This window comes from Bubalus bubalis, chromosome 9, assembly GCF_019923935.1.
Source record: "Bubalus bubalis isolate 160015118507 breed Murrah chromosome 9, NDDB_SH_1, whole genome shotgun sequence".
Taxonomy (NCBI): Eukaryota; Metazoa; Chordata; class Mammalia; order Artiodactyla; family Bovidae; genus Bubalus; species Bubalus bubalis.
In genome coordinates, this window is record NC_059165.1 from 64,635,324 (window position 1) to 64,650,012 (window position 14,689).

The window sequence follows — 14,689 nt, forward strand, 5'->3', positions numbered from 1 at the left end:
TGAAGACCAGAGTAAAATAGGATTCTTCCACTGAAAGCAATGAGATTACTTAAACACAGCTGGGTAAGACAGCACTAGCAGATACTCAGCATCTGCATCCCAATCCCAGCTCCACTGAAGTCCACACTACATCCTAGTTCAAGTCCACCCGTTCCCGAATGTGCAGAAGCTAACCGACCTGACTAGCGCCATTTTTCAGTCTCACCCACACATATCTGTAGAGGAAAGGAGACAGCAAGTAGTTACATTTTTATCACAATCTGGAGCTTTTTGATTTGAGAAATTAAAGGGAATATATCTTTTTGGAATATCATTTTTCAGGCAATAGACATTTATAAAATAACGAGTTTAAACCTAACCTTTGCACATTTATAAACATGTAAGGTAGCAAGTTACAAATCTGCCGTATCATGGATGACATTCCAATTAGCGCTCTCAACAGTGCATTTCGGTTAAAAGTGGATCTTTTCCGCCCTAAAGTACTCAGTACGTGGACTGAGGCCCCACTTGTGCTCTATCTTGGCACCTTACGCACACCTTCCCCAGATTTCCAGAGCCACTTCAAAATCAGCTCCTACTGCTCTGAGGTCTTAAGGGCTTAGGTCACCACAGATTTCACTGGCTTCATGTATGGGTGGGGTTCTTTAATGACAAACAGCCTTGCCACTGGGCTTACATGTGAATGTCTCCAAGTCCTGTCCTTCACACAATCCTGAACCTTAATTTTTTATTAATCTGTATACCAGAAGGTTGTCCCAGCAATTTCATTTTTAGATCTATACCTTAAGGACACTCTCACACCTGTCCACAAGGAAATAAAAGGATGCCTGTTAACAACACTCACTGTAGTAATGAACATCAGAAAAAACAAATGTCCATCAATACAGAAACAGATAAAGTGTGGTTAACTTATTTACATTTTAAAATTGTTTTGCAGAGGAAATGAACATTTTAAAAACACATCTACTGTAACAGAAGCATACAATGAGATGGAAAGAATATCAATCCAAGAATTCAGAACCTGTGTTCTAGACCCAGACCTTGAGCAAGCTACACGTCCTGCCTAGGCTGAGATTCCCCCATCTGGATACAGGGAGATGATGTGTACCAATCACACAGCACAGTGCCCTCACACACAAAGTGAAGTTCAACAAAAAAGAATATTAGCTAATTACAATATCAGCAGCATGCGATGGAATACTACTCAGCCATAAAAAAGAATTAAATAATGCCATTTGCAGCAGTATGGACAGACCTAGAGATTATCATACTAAGTGAAGAAAGAGAAAAATAAATATAATATTACTTAAATGTGAAATCTAAAATATGACACAAATGCTGCCATATTTAAAATAAAGTTTTTCCATGAAAAAAATAAAATAAGAACTTATCTACAGAACAGAAAGAGTCACAGTCATAGAGAACAGACCTGTGCTTGCCAAGGAGGAAGAGGGTAGGGAGGGATGGATTGGGAGTTTGGGATTATGCAAACTATTACATGGAGAATGGATAAACAACAAGGTCTGACTGTACAGCCTAGGGAACTACATTCAATATCCTGTGACAAACTATAATGGAATATTTATGAAAAAGAAAGCATATATATGTATAACTGAGTCACTGTGCTGTACAGGAAAAATAGACACAACACTATAAACAATTATACAACCAAAAAATAAATTTTAAAATAATAATAATAGCTGCAGCACTTAATAGACACAAGGAACAGTTTATCTCTGATTACTTTCTGATTATTTCAGTATTAACCATAAATTGCTTTATCAATTACTTGAATATATCTGAATATACTCCTTTCTGATTAAGCAGCACCCTCTGAACATAATTACTTCTCACTGTCTAGGAATCCCAGTGTATCTCAGGGGCTGAGATACCACTGATTCTCACTGTTCCAATCTGGATAAAGAAGGAAAGGGAAAAACCCAAAGGGCACTTAAAAAAACCACCACTCCAGGCCAGACATTTACACAATTCCACAAACAGACTGACCCTTCCTATTTCACAGAGAAGAGAACTGAGGCCCCAAGACGAGGCAGCCACCTAACACACAGTGAGGCTGGGCCTTGAGCACTAGGGTGCCCAACTCCGAACACTCTGTGTGTGTTGAGGACCCAACTCTAGCGTCAGATTATATTCCATTTCTCGCTTTTACCTAAAAGCTAATTATAGCAAAACCAAGTTTCCTGTAATTTTTATTCTAAAAACTTAATTATTAGAGAAAAATAAAGTATTATAGAAGGTTAAGAAAAAGAAGAAATTACTATATATTTTGTTTTCATTTTTTTCCTTGTGCCCTTTTCCCCACAACCGTCATGATAGTATTCTTTTATTGTGGATCCTGAACCATCTTATAACATTCAAACATCCTACTCATTTCCCATGTGGCTCCATGGTCTTCTTATTTTTAGAAGCTGTATAGAATGGATAATTCCACACAGAATGGATAATTTTCTCTTATAAAAACTATTTCATGTAAATGGTTCAATCAAACAGAGACACGTATACAAATATATCTTTCTAACCAAAGCCTTCTGAACATATTCCGTTTTTTATTGAAGTAAATTTGTTTCAGTTGTACAGCAAAGTGATTCAGTTGTGCATATATATATGTGTGTGTGTGTCCATACATATTCTTTTCCTGATTCTTTTCCACTATAGGTTATTACAAGATATTAAAAAGATTCTTTGAATGCTTTACCAATACACATTGTGAAGTTTCAGAGGAGGCAAAATTGAGGAACTGTATAATTGGAGGTTTATGCAACAAATGAGAAGTCTTTTTTTTAAACCCCGTTTTGCCCCAAAGTCCAGTGAAAACATCAGCTTGTATAACTGATTTTTCTTTAGCTGAGTATTTGTTAAAGCTGCTGATTAGTTCAGGTATTCACCATCTGCAGTGTTAAAACCGTGACAATCGCACGTGTTAGAACTGACACTCCACCCATCGAACTGAAAACGTCAGGGGCACTGCCATCAGATCCTCCCACACGCAGGCAGTGTGCCCTGTGGAAGGATCAACCCCAGAGCAGACTTCTCTGGGACCTGAGGTCTTACCCTCAAATACTTCTCCCAGCCACGCATGTGACTGTGGGCACACCACTCAACCTTCTTTTTTTTTTTGGCCACACCGTACGACTTGTGAGATCTTAGTTTTCCAAAGCCCCTTGGCAGTGAGAGCACAAACCACTGGGCCACCAGGAATATTCCCACTACCCAACTTTCACACAGCTCCCAATCTGCCCAGGAGAGGACTCATTGAGGGGTAGAGAGAAGGCCCAGGAGTCAGGATACAAAAGAGCTCTCTATGTTTTTGTTTTTAGTGCTCAGAAAACAGAGTACTGCTCTGAAATGATCTGCATCTTAAGTTTGCAAAATTATAATACTGGTAGAGTTTCATAATGAAGTTAAAGTCTCCATTACCCTCTTGGTTTGCCTAATCTTCTCCAGGCACCCAGTGAGAACCTGGGGCCATGCCTACCCTGGTAGTCTTACTGTATTCTTCATGGAAATCTTGAGAATTCTGGCCAGTTGCAAATCCAGAGATACAGTAAAACAAAAAAAAAATACGCTCATCTGTAAATATGGGGGGTGGGCATGAGACCAAAAATAAACTGGGGGTGGTTCTGAGAGAAATGAGCAACGCCAACAGCCATCCTCCATGAGACTAACAGGGTCAGAGTTGCCAGAGCCTGAAACCCCAAGGCGTGGAAAAGCATGCCTTACAATTTTTAGCCTGAATTCATTTTCTTTACCAAAAAAAGGTGTGCTACTTTAACTTTAAATCTTATCTGGACTCACACAGTATGTTATAGGAAAGTGCCTGAAAAGTCCTGTGATACAGAAAGACCCAGAAAGGAAAATGTACACTCCCCCTCCCGCTCAGCCTTGGAGTCCTCTTGCAGGAGGAAGAGGGTGGACCAGGGCGGCAGGGCTCCTCCCACTTTGTGACTTGACAACCAGCATAAGGAGCTAAGTGCTGTGTTCCCTCATGATTAACAAAACATAGAAAAGATTCTTCTCATTGCACAGACTGGGGTTTTCCTAGGCCAGCAACCATATTGTTTAGGAAGTGACAGTTTGTTTCTTCACGGTAGTCAGGAAAGAACCTAGAGTTCTCTGTCTGGCATAAATGACCTATTTGGGAAGGCAGAAGTGATTTTATAAGCTCCAGTAAAACTTTAAGGTAGTTAAGTGTTCAATTTATCTTTCAGTTTCATACATTGTGAGAGCAGACACCAAGTCACAAATACCTGTCTCAGCCTTTCACAGACAATTTTGAACCTTCTTGTGTGTTTGTTTTTCTTATGAGTTTCTGTTTCCTTCCTTAGATGCACTGAAAGTTTTAGGCCTAGAGGTTGTACTGACACATGGTAGATGCAGCACAGGATTTAAGTAGTCGCTGTGTTTTGGCAGACTGAGGCACTCTGCATCACTTTCTCCTGACTGCCTCAGATGTGGGTAAAACTCCTTTCAAAAATGATAAAGGTTCCTATGACCCAGAAGATGACCCTCACACATTTAGGCATTAACAGGTTATGGATATAAGGTTCTAAAAATTTCAGAATCTCCAAAAAGAAGAAAAAGAAACAAAAACCAAAACCTGAATATAAGAAAATCATCTGGCCACCTTCTTATTGTGTACCAGTTTCTAAGAAAGCAGGGCCATACTGATTAATGACAATGAAAAGACACACACATGCCTTTTTTAGAAGGTTCAAGGTTGGTGTTTTTTCTCAAAATTCAATACTATTGAGTATTTTCTTCCAATATATTTCCTTTAAGCATTAAATATGATCAGGTATATTCCAAATAAGTTTTTTAAAAGACTAAAAACATCATAATGAATTTAAGAAAAATCTGCTCACAAATCTGACAAGAGAGAAAATAAAAGTCAAATTATTGTAAGTATAGGTAGGCTCTATTTTTAAAATTTTAAAAATTAAAGCTAAATAAAGAGATTTTTTTTTCTTTTTGTTGCAACACCTTTGTTTTGCCACTTGTAACTTTATGAGTTAGTAAGAAATGACTTTGTTTACATCAAAACAAATGGGGAATAGTTTGGGTTTTGCAATTTTTAAAAGTTGGTAATAAGTTCCTTTAAAAGCACTCTAAATATACATATGTGTGTGTGTATGTGTGTATATATATTAAAGTAATTAAAACTTCCAAACAAAATGTTTGAATTTCAGACAGCATTTAAATATCCTTGAGTTCACAGCCTCCTAACCCTATTCCTTCCCCCTTTGCCCCACAGTACTTCCACTCAGCACCACTTTTCTGCCTCTCCCCTCACACAGAAATGAGTCAAAGGTTAATTTCCAATCTAAGTCAAATTCTAATCCAATGTGCTCCCAAAGTACCCCACCCAACACACAAAACTACCATGCAAACAGTCTCCTCCAAAGTGGGAGGTTCACAAGAGGGTGACAAACACTCGAAAAAGAGTGAAAATCAGCCATAGAACTCAAAAATCCCACTGATACCCACACCCTACTATACATAAAATGGTCAGTTCAGGGAAAAACCTACTTCTGTATCTCTCTATTGCCATTTCTTAGTGAGAAAATGACTTTTGAAAGCTAGTCAAAGAACCATGAGAGGCAAGGCTGACAGCCACCTCTGATTTCACTCTGGCACCCAGCATCTACGGCAGTAGTGATGGACCTCGAAGCATTCATGGTGATCAGCACTAAAAGGCAGCGACATCATAGGCACGAGCACTCCAGGAACTGCAGACCAGAATCAAAACCTCGAACCCTACACTCACAGAGCTAAAACGTTTCCTCATGTGAGCAAGAGAACCACCACTAACAATCTTTGGAAATAATATTTGAGTCTTGGCTCAACTGGATAATTTTGTTCTGCACCAAAACCGTTCAAATTCCCAAAGTCTACGAGCACATTCATACTAATTTCAAGACACAGTTTCCTTCCAAACCCAATGAAATGAAAGGCAGAAACCAGCAAAAGGGAAAAAAAAAAACATAAGATGGCTTGCCATTTTATGAAAAACAAATGAAGAATTACATTCGCATCACACTGATAAACTGAGAGGCTGCCAGTGGTTTTCAGGGCAGATGTAACATTTTAACAAATGTGATTGTTTGTGAACGAAATAATTCTGATCAAAACCTTAATTGCAGCCAAAGTGAGCCCTGCGCTGTGTCACCATAATCCACCCTGACAGGAAGCAGCGAGTGGAGATCCCTACTGTGAACGGAGCACATGTGAAAGGTCAGCTTTGGCCTGGAACTTCAAAACCGTTAACGTGTAAAACAGTGTGCATTAGAGCCCGGAACGGCTAACCACTGGATTAGCGGATGTCCGCTATGTGGGTCTGATGTGCTTTTGGCAGGTAATGGTTAATTTGTAAATAGGCAATGTATTATAACTTTCTTCTTTGCCTCTTCCCAACATTTACCAGCAGAACTCACTCTTAATTACAGACTCAGAATATTACAAAATTAGATTTATAGCATGGTCTCATTATAACAAAGTCCTTGTTTGTGAAATGAAACTTATTTTTAATAATTTAGTGAAGGAAAAGTTACATGCATTTTTTAAATGTTTGATGAATGAAAACTTTTTTCATGTAAAATGAACATATCTGTTCACCAATAGCAACTGTATTATAAAAGCCAAAATTTGCCAAATGAGGATTTCATTATAAGAAATGGATAATTACTCACATATTATAATCTGAAAAACCAATTACATGATACTATTTTGCATGGCTTAAAAAAATTCTGAATAAAAAAGCAGTTAATAACAGTTTTCATTTTCCAATGAGCTGTTACTTATGAAAGAACCAAGCTAAATATTGCCTTATAAACCAATGCATATGAAAGTACTTTATATATATTTAATGCTATAAAATTGGTTCATTTGGCTTTAAATTGGCCATTTCTCTCATATATAAACCACTTAAAGGTAATATGGCATTCATGAGTGAGAAAAGTCGACACTGTGCACTTCCTTGATTATTTTAGGATTTAATTCATTTCTGAGTTGAGGAGAAACAACACTTCTCAATGAAAACAAGTAGGTCTTCTACAATAAGTTTTATTTCTATTCTCAAAATCAGCCTTCTAAAGCTACATCTCTGGCCACTGGACAGATGCAGCTCCTGGGCCCTCTGCAGACTAAATACAGAAATCTTGAAGATGGCTACATGGCAAGGGTAGCCTCATGACCAGCAATCTCATGATTCCTATCCCCTTGAGAATGTCCACAGACACCTTTAGAAACAAAATCATACATGTGCTACTAACTGCAATGGAAGGCTGAGAACATGGTCAGCAAAACAAGTTACCAAATTATGTTTCTGCTTTCCATACTGGATCTGAAAACAAAACCTTCAACATATTTAGAAGATTCAGAATCTCCCTAATACTCTGCTTCTGAAAGTATGGACTGTGCACATTTACCAACCACCTTCTTAGACTCTAGCCCTTCAAGGACCTTACAGTGTGGTGGAAGAGGGCAGATAGTCAACCATAAAGACCTGGCAGGAAGTAAAGGAGGTAGGGAGGAAGCAATCGAGAGAGGCTGTGTGAGTGAGCGGTGCTGGACATAGTCATCTTACCCTTTTACCCCTCCTCTCCACAGACACAACAGCAATCCACATTCATAAGTAGAGCACCTAAGTCACCATAGGAGCTAAATTTATCCCAAGTACAAAACTTAAAAAAGAGATGTGTAATTCACACATAAAAAAATATTTCCGAATTGGTCATTAAGGTATTTTCTTATACTGTTATGTGATTGACTACACCTGGTAACACACTAAATATATATAATTTTATCTTCACTCCTAATCATTTTTTCCATCACCACAACCTTTCCAGCACAGTAATTCTTGGCCACTTCCTTGGTGAGGCTCAGGCTCAAAGAAGCTCATGGACTTCCCTCCAGAAAGGTTACCAACAGAGCAGAAACTGCCCCTGCACTGAGTTTCAACTTTCACATGTATACCTGTGGCAGATTCATTTTGATATTTGGCAAAACTAATACAATTATGTAAAGTTTAAAAATAAAATTAAAAATAAATAAATAAATAAAATGGACACGCCCACTCGGGGGCACGCCCACTCGGGGACAGGGACCCCTGTGCCCAGGTGCATTCACCGCACCTGCAATCCATGCTTAGGATTCTCTCACTCAGGAGCAAGATTAGTACTAAGGCAATTACAACTATTGATTCCAAAAGAGATGTTGCTTATTTCTTAATTGGCTTATGTTTGTTTACGTGTCTTAAAAACAAATGTTCAGAAGGCTGAACTTACACTTTAATTCACAAACACAAAGAAATATGTTGTTACGGGTTTCTTTTTAAGGACCCATGTTCAAATGGGAGGACACTAAAGAAATTCATCATTCAATTCTTATTCGTAGGAGCAGATTCTCTGTAACCTGTAAATTATTTTGATTTACAGTGAATCATTATTGTATTCATAAATGCTGGAAAGTTGGTGAACAACATGATATAATGACACCCCAAAATAATTTTATAACTGCAGGTGTGCAAATCATAACATGTGGGAGATGACTCAAAGGATAATGGGGAATAAAACAGTTTAGGAAGGGTCACATAAAGAAGGGAAAGAAGCGAGGGCATGTACCGCAATTTTCCAAGATGTCTTTAAAACCAAACTACTCGTTTAGAGGCAGATGCAGTGGAGCAGAGTCTGCACGGGCAGCAGAGTCAACAGTTACATTTAAACAAGCAAAGGCAAAATACTCCATAATTTACAACAAGCCAATCACATTGCTCATTCTTTTGAGGTTAAATGCTACTGACATAAGCTACACCTGAATCCAATCAGCACAGAGACGCTGAGAAGATTCACACGAAAGGACTAAATTTGTCACAAATGGGTTGGTTTCCGATCTTAATGTAGCCAAGTTGCTTTACTCTGACCTCCATTGAACAAATCAACTTAATGGGCACTAGGAGTGCTATAAAACTTAACAATGGAGTGATTTTTAACTTTTAAAATATAGTTATGAAGCAAAATGTTGGATAGCTTCTACAATACTGGAAATCAAATTAAATCTAGATGTTTTTTAACAGTCTTGACAGATATAATCCTAGTTACCATGTAAATTTATGGTAAGCTGCTGTGATATTAGCCACAGGTGCTACTTTTAATATATGAGCCGCATCTGGCTGGGAATAGAATTTCTCAGAGGACTGAAAATGACCTCACTATCAGACAATGGAAGGGAAAAAAACAAGACCACTGTGGCATATAAAAAGCTGAAGATGTGGTCCACAACGAAATATTTCACATAAAATTCATTTTAACTCTGCAGTTGTAGGTTAAAAGATATTATGCTTTCAATATTTAAGAGGCGTAGATATATTTCAACCAAATAGCCAAAAGATTAAGAATGTAAGACAGTTATGAATACCCTGGCTACGTATACAATACTAGTATTCCATCCTTTGATCAATGTTGGGAAAAATGATGCACTAAGACTTGAAAAGAAAATTCTTTCATGGTTCCCAAGCACACAACATAATTAGACACCACTAAGCATACCAAACCAAGACGTAACAACTACTGATCTCTAAGCGCCTGGCCAACATCACTGGTTGGGCTTTTAAAGTTCTTCGGAGCCATTCATAACGTCCAAGAAAACATTCTCATCAGGTGAAATTTTTAAAAAATCATTACAAGTAATCACTATTTCAAGTCTGAGAACCAGCAATATCACTACAGACAAATACAAAGAGAAAACATAAGTTTCTCTTACATACTCAATTCAAAAATAAAAAGAATATGTATAAAATATACAATTGTTCCCTTTTAAGAAACCCTTTCTGAACCACTCAAAAGCCATCATTTGCCAGAGAACTGGCAAGTGTGGAAATGTGATAGAGGATTTACAAAGATTTAATTTCCTATGAAATAACTCTTCCCGAATTAAACAAGCCTTCTTTATCTGAAAAAAAAAATCTCTAAAAGAGAAATATTTCTATGAAAATATTCCCTACCCCATTGCCCTAAGCTGTGAGAATGTTAGCTATAGAGCCCTATAACAAAACATTTTCCTTCTGACCTTCTCAAGTAACTTGAAGGGCTTGATTTTTTTAGCTTCAACAGGTCAATGCAATCTAGATGATGACTTCCATTTACTTTAACAAATAAATGGATCTATGCCTGATTTCAGTGGGCATGAAGATCCTGGGTATCATCAGCAAGAAGAACCTGGTATGACACCCTGATACTCTTGTGATAAATGGACAGCATTTATTAATATATGGAGCATTTAGAAAAGGTAGGCTCACCAAGCCTCATCTGTGCTACGAGGTTAGTTATGATAGAAAGGCACTGGTTAAATTAAACAGGGCCTTCCCGTTCAATGGAATACTCTATATACCCCACCATTAAAAATCATGAAGCAAAATATTTTACTGACAGGAAAAAATGTTCACCATGTATGAAGTAGAAAAAAAGTGACTGAGAAAAGCGTCCACAATATGACTCAAAATATATATATATATATAAACATATGTACATACATAGGAAATTCCCTCGTAGCTCAGTTGGTAAAGAATCTGTCTGCAATACAGGAGACCCAGGTTCAATTCCTGGGTGGGAAAGATCCCCTGGAGAAGGAAATGGCAACCCACTCCCGTATTCTTGCCTGGAGAATCCCATAGACAGAGGAGCCTGGTGGGCTACAGTCCATGTGGTCGTAAGAGTCGGCCACAACTTAATGACTAAACCACCACCACGTACATATATATATACTCACAAAATACGCGTTCACGCATATTGCTTTGTAAGTGCGCAAAAGACACATTTTTTTTCTTGGTACTTTACTATGTTTTCAAAGTTACAAAACACACTATGCAATCAGGAAAAAAAAAATGTGTTTATTAATAAGCTAAACAGACCACACAAACCTAACAGGGTGCTATCATTCCCGTAAGAGAGAGTGGCCTGGTTAATCTCTGTGGGATATGAGTAATCCATAAACGTTAAACCCTTCTATTTAAAGCTTACAGTTTTAAACAAATAAGAAGATGGAAGAGACTCATTTTCAAGCTTACATAACAGAATCATAGATGAAGACATTTAGAATTACAATGGCCCTCTTCTACACATCTGTATCCACAGCTGAATGGTCAGAAAGCTGGCATCTCTCAATGCAGAAGTGTGTCTTCTCTGTGCAGAGTTCTAATTTACAAAGTTAAGTTTTTAGAGGCTCTCTGCAGACCTTCTATCTGAACGTGACTTTCTCCTCCAGGTAGAAGCTGACCCCCAATCTACCATTGACTTAGGACAAATAACTGGTCAATCAACTAATGCTTTCAGGACAGGGCATGCAGAACCATGTAGCAATTTACAGGTCAAATTCCTATCAGTAGCCACCTACCCTCTCCTTTAAAATATGCAAAGAACATATCGCCTCTTTGAAGCCCTCCAAAACAAACACCATTCCTTAAATACAACAAAGAAACAGACTCAATTCTGAACAGCTAAGTTGTTCATTCAAAGGTCTAGGATGTTCCTAAATAGAACAGCATCCATATCTTGAATTATTCCACAATCCTTCAAAACACAGACTTGGGTTAGAAAAGAGCTGTGGCCTTAGAGTAAGTAGGAAGCAGGGCCTTGGAAGGACGGCTCATTGCTGTTTCCTCTGTGAGTCTGAGCAGCTTCCTTCCTACCACTCCTAAACTTGGCTTCCTAATACCCAAACTCACAAGGCTGCTGGGAAGCTTCAATGAAACCACCTACGTTATTTCCCAGGTCACCCAACAATGAGCTACTAATGCCTAGAAAACACTTACTGGTTCGTAAAATACTTTGTGACTCTTCAAACTGTCAGAAAGAAAACTGACTTGGCTGCATTTCAGGTAAATAATGCAATATTAGAATTACCTAACAATATTAAGAATGACCTTAAAGTAACATTTTTATATCAAAAAATGTTTACATTAAAAATATATCAAATTTTTGGTGCTGGGCGGGGATTGGCTGGAGGGGCGGTAATTCAGCGGTTTCAAAAATAAATAAATAAATAAAATAAAATAAAAATATATCAAATTTTTAAAACTTTTCTATCTGGAAGACCACCAAGTTACGATTTAAAAAAAAAAAAAAAGAAAAGAAAATCGGCCAAGAGGGCTGAACCAGTGGCTATAGAAAAGGAAAGGGATCTGAGATTAAAAGAACTGTCTGGAAACAGAAATGAGTGCCTAATTGATAACAGGTAAAAGGCCTGCAGCAGTGTGACATCTGTAGAGTCTTGGAAGAACCTGCCATGGTCCCTCAGGACACCAAGATTTATAAAAGTCTGGGTGTGTGTGGCTGAACTGTGGAGCCAAAATATCAAGTAAGTGCCAACCCCAGCCATTCCTCATTGGAGGTGATTTACTAGAGATGCCACAAGTGGCCTGTTTCTTTCTCCAACACTTTTAAACTGCCTGCAGAACAAAGGCACACATCAGTGCTGTTCTGCTGGGAAGGGCGCCATGGCCCTAAAGAGCATCCCATCATACACAGCAACTTAGGCGCCAATTAAGTTGGTCACCGTTCAGAAACATCTATGTCTAGGAGTAAGGAATGAGAAGTCCCTGGTGAGAGTTTTAGGTAATAACCTGTAGGAGACAAAAAGATAAAAAACATTATGTTCCCCTGAGGCTAAGGGCACTGACCAGGGTCACCTATATGAGCCCAATCAAGGGGCTTCATGGATTCAAAATACCTAGACGATACAGGGAGGGCACTGTGGGAGAAGTTCACAAGCGCACCCCAAGCCTTGGCCCTCAAGGTACTTACACGTTAGACGCACAGAGACAAAGCTAAGTCGTCGCATTCCTCTGTTACATGATCTAAGCTGCGCTTACATCCTAATTCTGCCTCTGGTTCTCTGTCAGTTTCACCCCTAGGCCTCATTTGCTTCATCCCCTCCAGTGCTAATGTTCACAGGTTGAATATCAAACAAGGCTGAAAGAAAACCACAAACAAATATGATCATGCAAGGGCTGAATTACAAACAGAAAGAACAGACAGGAGACTAACATTTGTGGCTACAAAGACATATATAAGGCACGTGGGCTTCACTTCCTCTCCAGGCTGGCCTGCACCCCCCACCCTATCTGAAACATCCTTCTGATGGCCACGGAGGACTCCAGGCTGCTTCATTTGTGATAATCTTTCAGAACTCACCTTACTTGGAGTGTTGGCAGAGCGGATTCCACTCTCCCTTTTAAAACACCGTCTTCCTTTGGATTCTGTGTACAACACTGGCCTGATTGTCTTCCTATTTCACTATAAAGTCTTTCTCAGTGATCTGCCAGCACCTCCTCTTCTATCCAACCCCTTAATGGATTGAGTTCTGAGTCCTCGCCTCTTCTCCCACTGCAGTTTCTGCCTGGGTGACCTCATCTATTATATTGGCTTGGTTCCATACACATCTATGTCTCCCCAGTTATCTACAACCCAGACATAAAGCTACCTTCTTGGAGGTGATTTAGGGATATCTCATAGCAACTTACACTTAACAATATCCAAACCAGAAACCTTGATCCCCGCACCCAAATCCTGTTCCTTTGCCACACTTACCCAACTCAGTAAAGGTCACTTCTGACCACTCACTTCCTCAGGTCCTTAACCTGAAAGTCGTTCTTAAAATCCCCTGCTCTTCTTCCTCACCACCCATCACCATTCCTCCCTACTCAGGCAAACTTGGGTTTTCTCTTGATATTTTTATGCCCTGCAAGAGTTGTGTGTGGCATCATTGGTTCCTGCTCATGTAAAGAACGGAGAGCAGCTCCAGCCTCCAGACCTTTCTGCTTCCCTCCATTACTCCCCAGTCCACCATCTCCTGCTCTGTCCACCAAGCGAAGATGTCTCACCTGGACGAATGCAACAGCCTCCTTGCTGTTCCCCTCGTGTGACTCTTGCCACATTCTGCATCCACTTCACCCTCTAGGTCCCCACAGTCTGCCCACTGTCCATTACACTGCACCCTCACCCTTCCTGTCGCCTTTCTGTGCAACCACCGTGTCCTATGTACATGAATGTCTTGGCTGACACTCTAAGAACATCGATGATGCTAAAGAGATGCAAACACCAGGTTCTTACTAGACTGTGCTCCAAAGTCATCATCCAGTTTCTAACGGTAGTAAGGAAGAATGGTTACACTGGCGAATTTGAAATCACTGATGATCACAGAGCTGGGAAAATCGTTGTTAACCCCACAGACAGGTTAAACAAGTGTAGAGTCATCAGTCCTAGATTTGACGTGAAGCTCAAAGACCTAAAAATATGGCAGACTGCCCATTTGGTTTCCTTACGCTGACAACCTCAGCTGGCATCATAAGAAGCAAAACAAAAACAAAGGAAAGAAAATTCTGATATTCTTTTCCTAGGGATGCAATACACACATGCAAATAAAATACCAAATGGACAAAGGAATAAAGAGAAAGAGAAAATGCATCAACTTATTGGTTCCTTAAAGAGGTCTTCCCTGACAGCTCTCCTCCAGCTGAATTCGGGTTTCCCATTTTTCTCTCCCACATTTTTCTCTCTCTTTTCTGCAGGAGAGGTGGCATCCACACTAACAAACTGATGTAGGGATTGACTAGCTCAAACCCCAACTTCACTGTGGGGCCTTGGGCAAGTTCCTTAATTTAAACTTTCATATCCTT

At 39.2% G+C, this 14,689-nt stretch overlaps 1 protein-coding gene across 4 annotated transcripts in view; it reads right to left on the reverse strand.

Annotated features, from left to right (window-relative positions):
• PCBD2 (pterin-4 alpha-carbinolamine dehydratase 2) overlaps window positions 1-14,689 on the reverse strand; it is a 43,385-nt gene that overhangs the window by 14,137 nt on the left and 14,559 nt on the right. Inside the window, exon 2 of one of the 4 annotated variants that reach the window (XM_025292673.2) lies at window positions 12,816-12,983. The exons of the other annotated variants lie outside the window; for them this stretch is intronic. The gene's annotated coding sequence lies outside the window, so the exon portion shown is untranslated. The remainder of the gene's footprint in view (window positions 1-12,815; window positions 12,984-14,689) is intronic. 4 annotated transcript variants of the gene reach the window in all.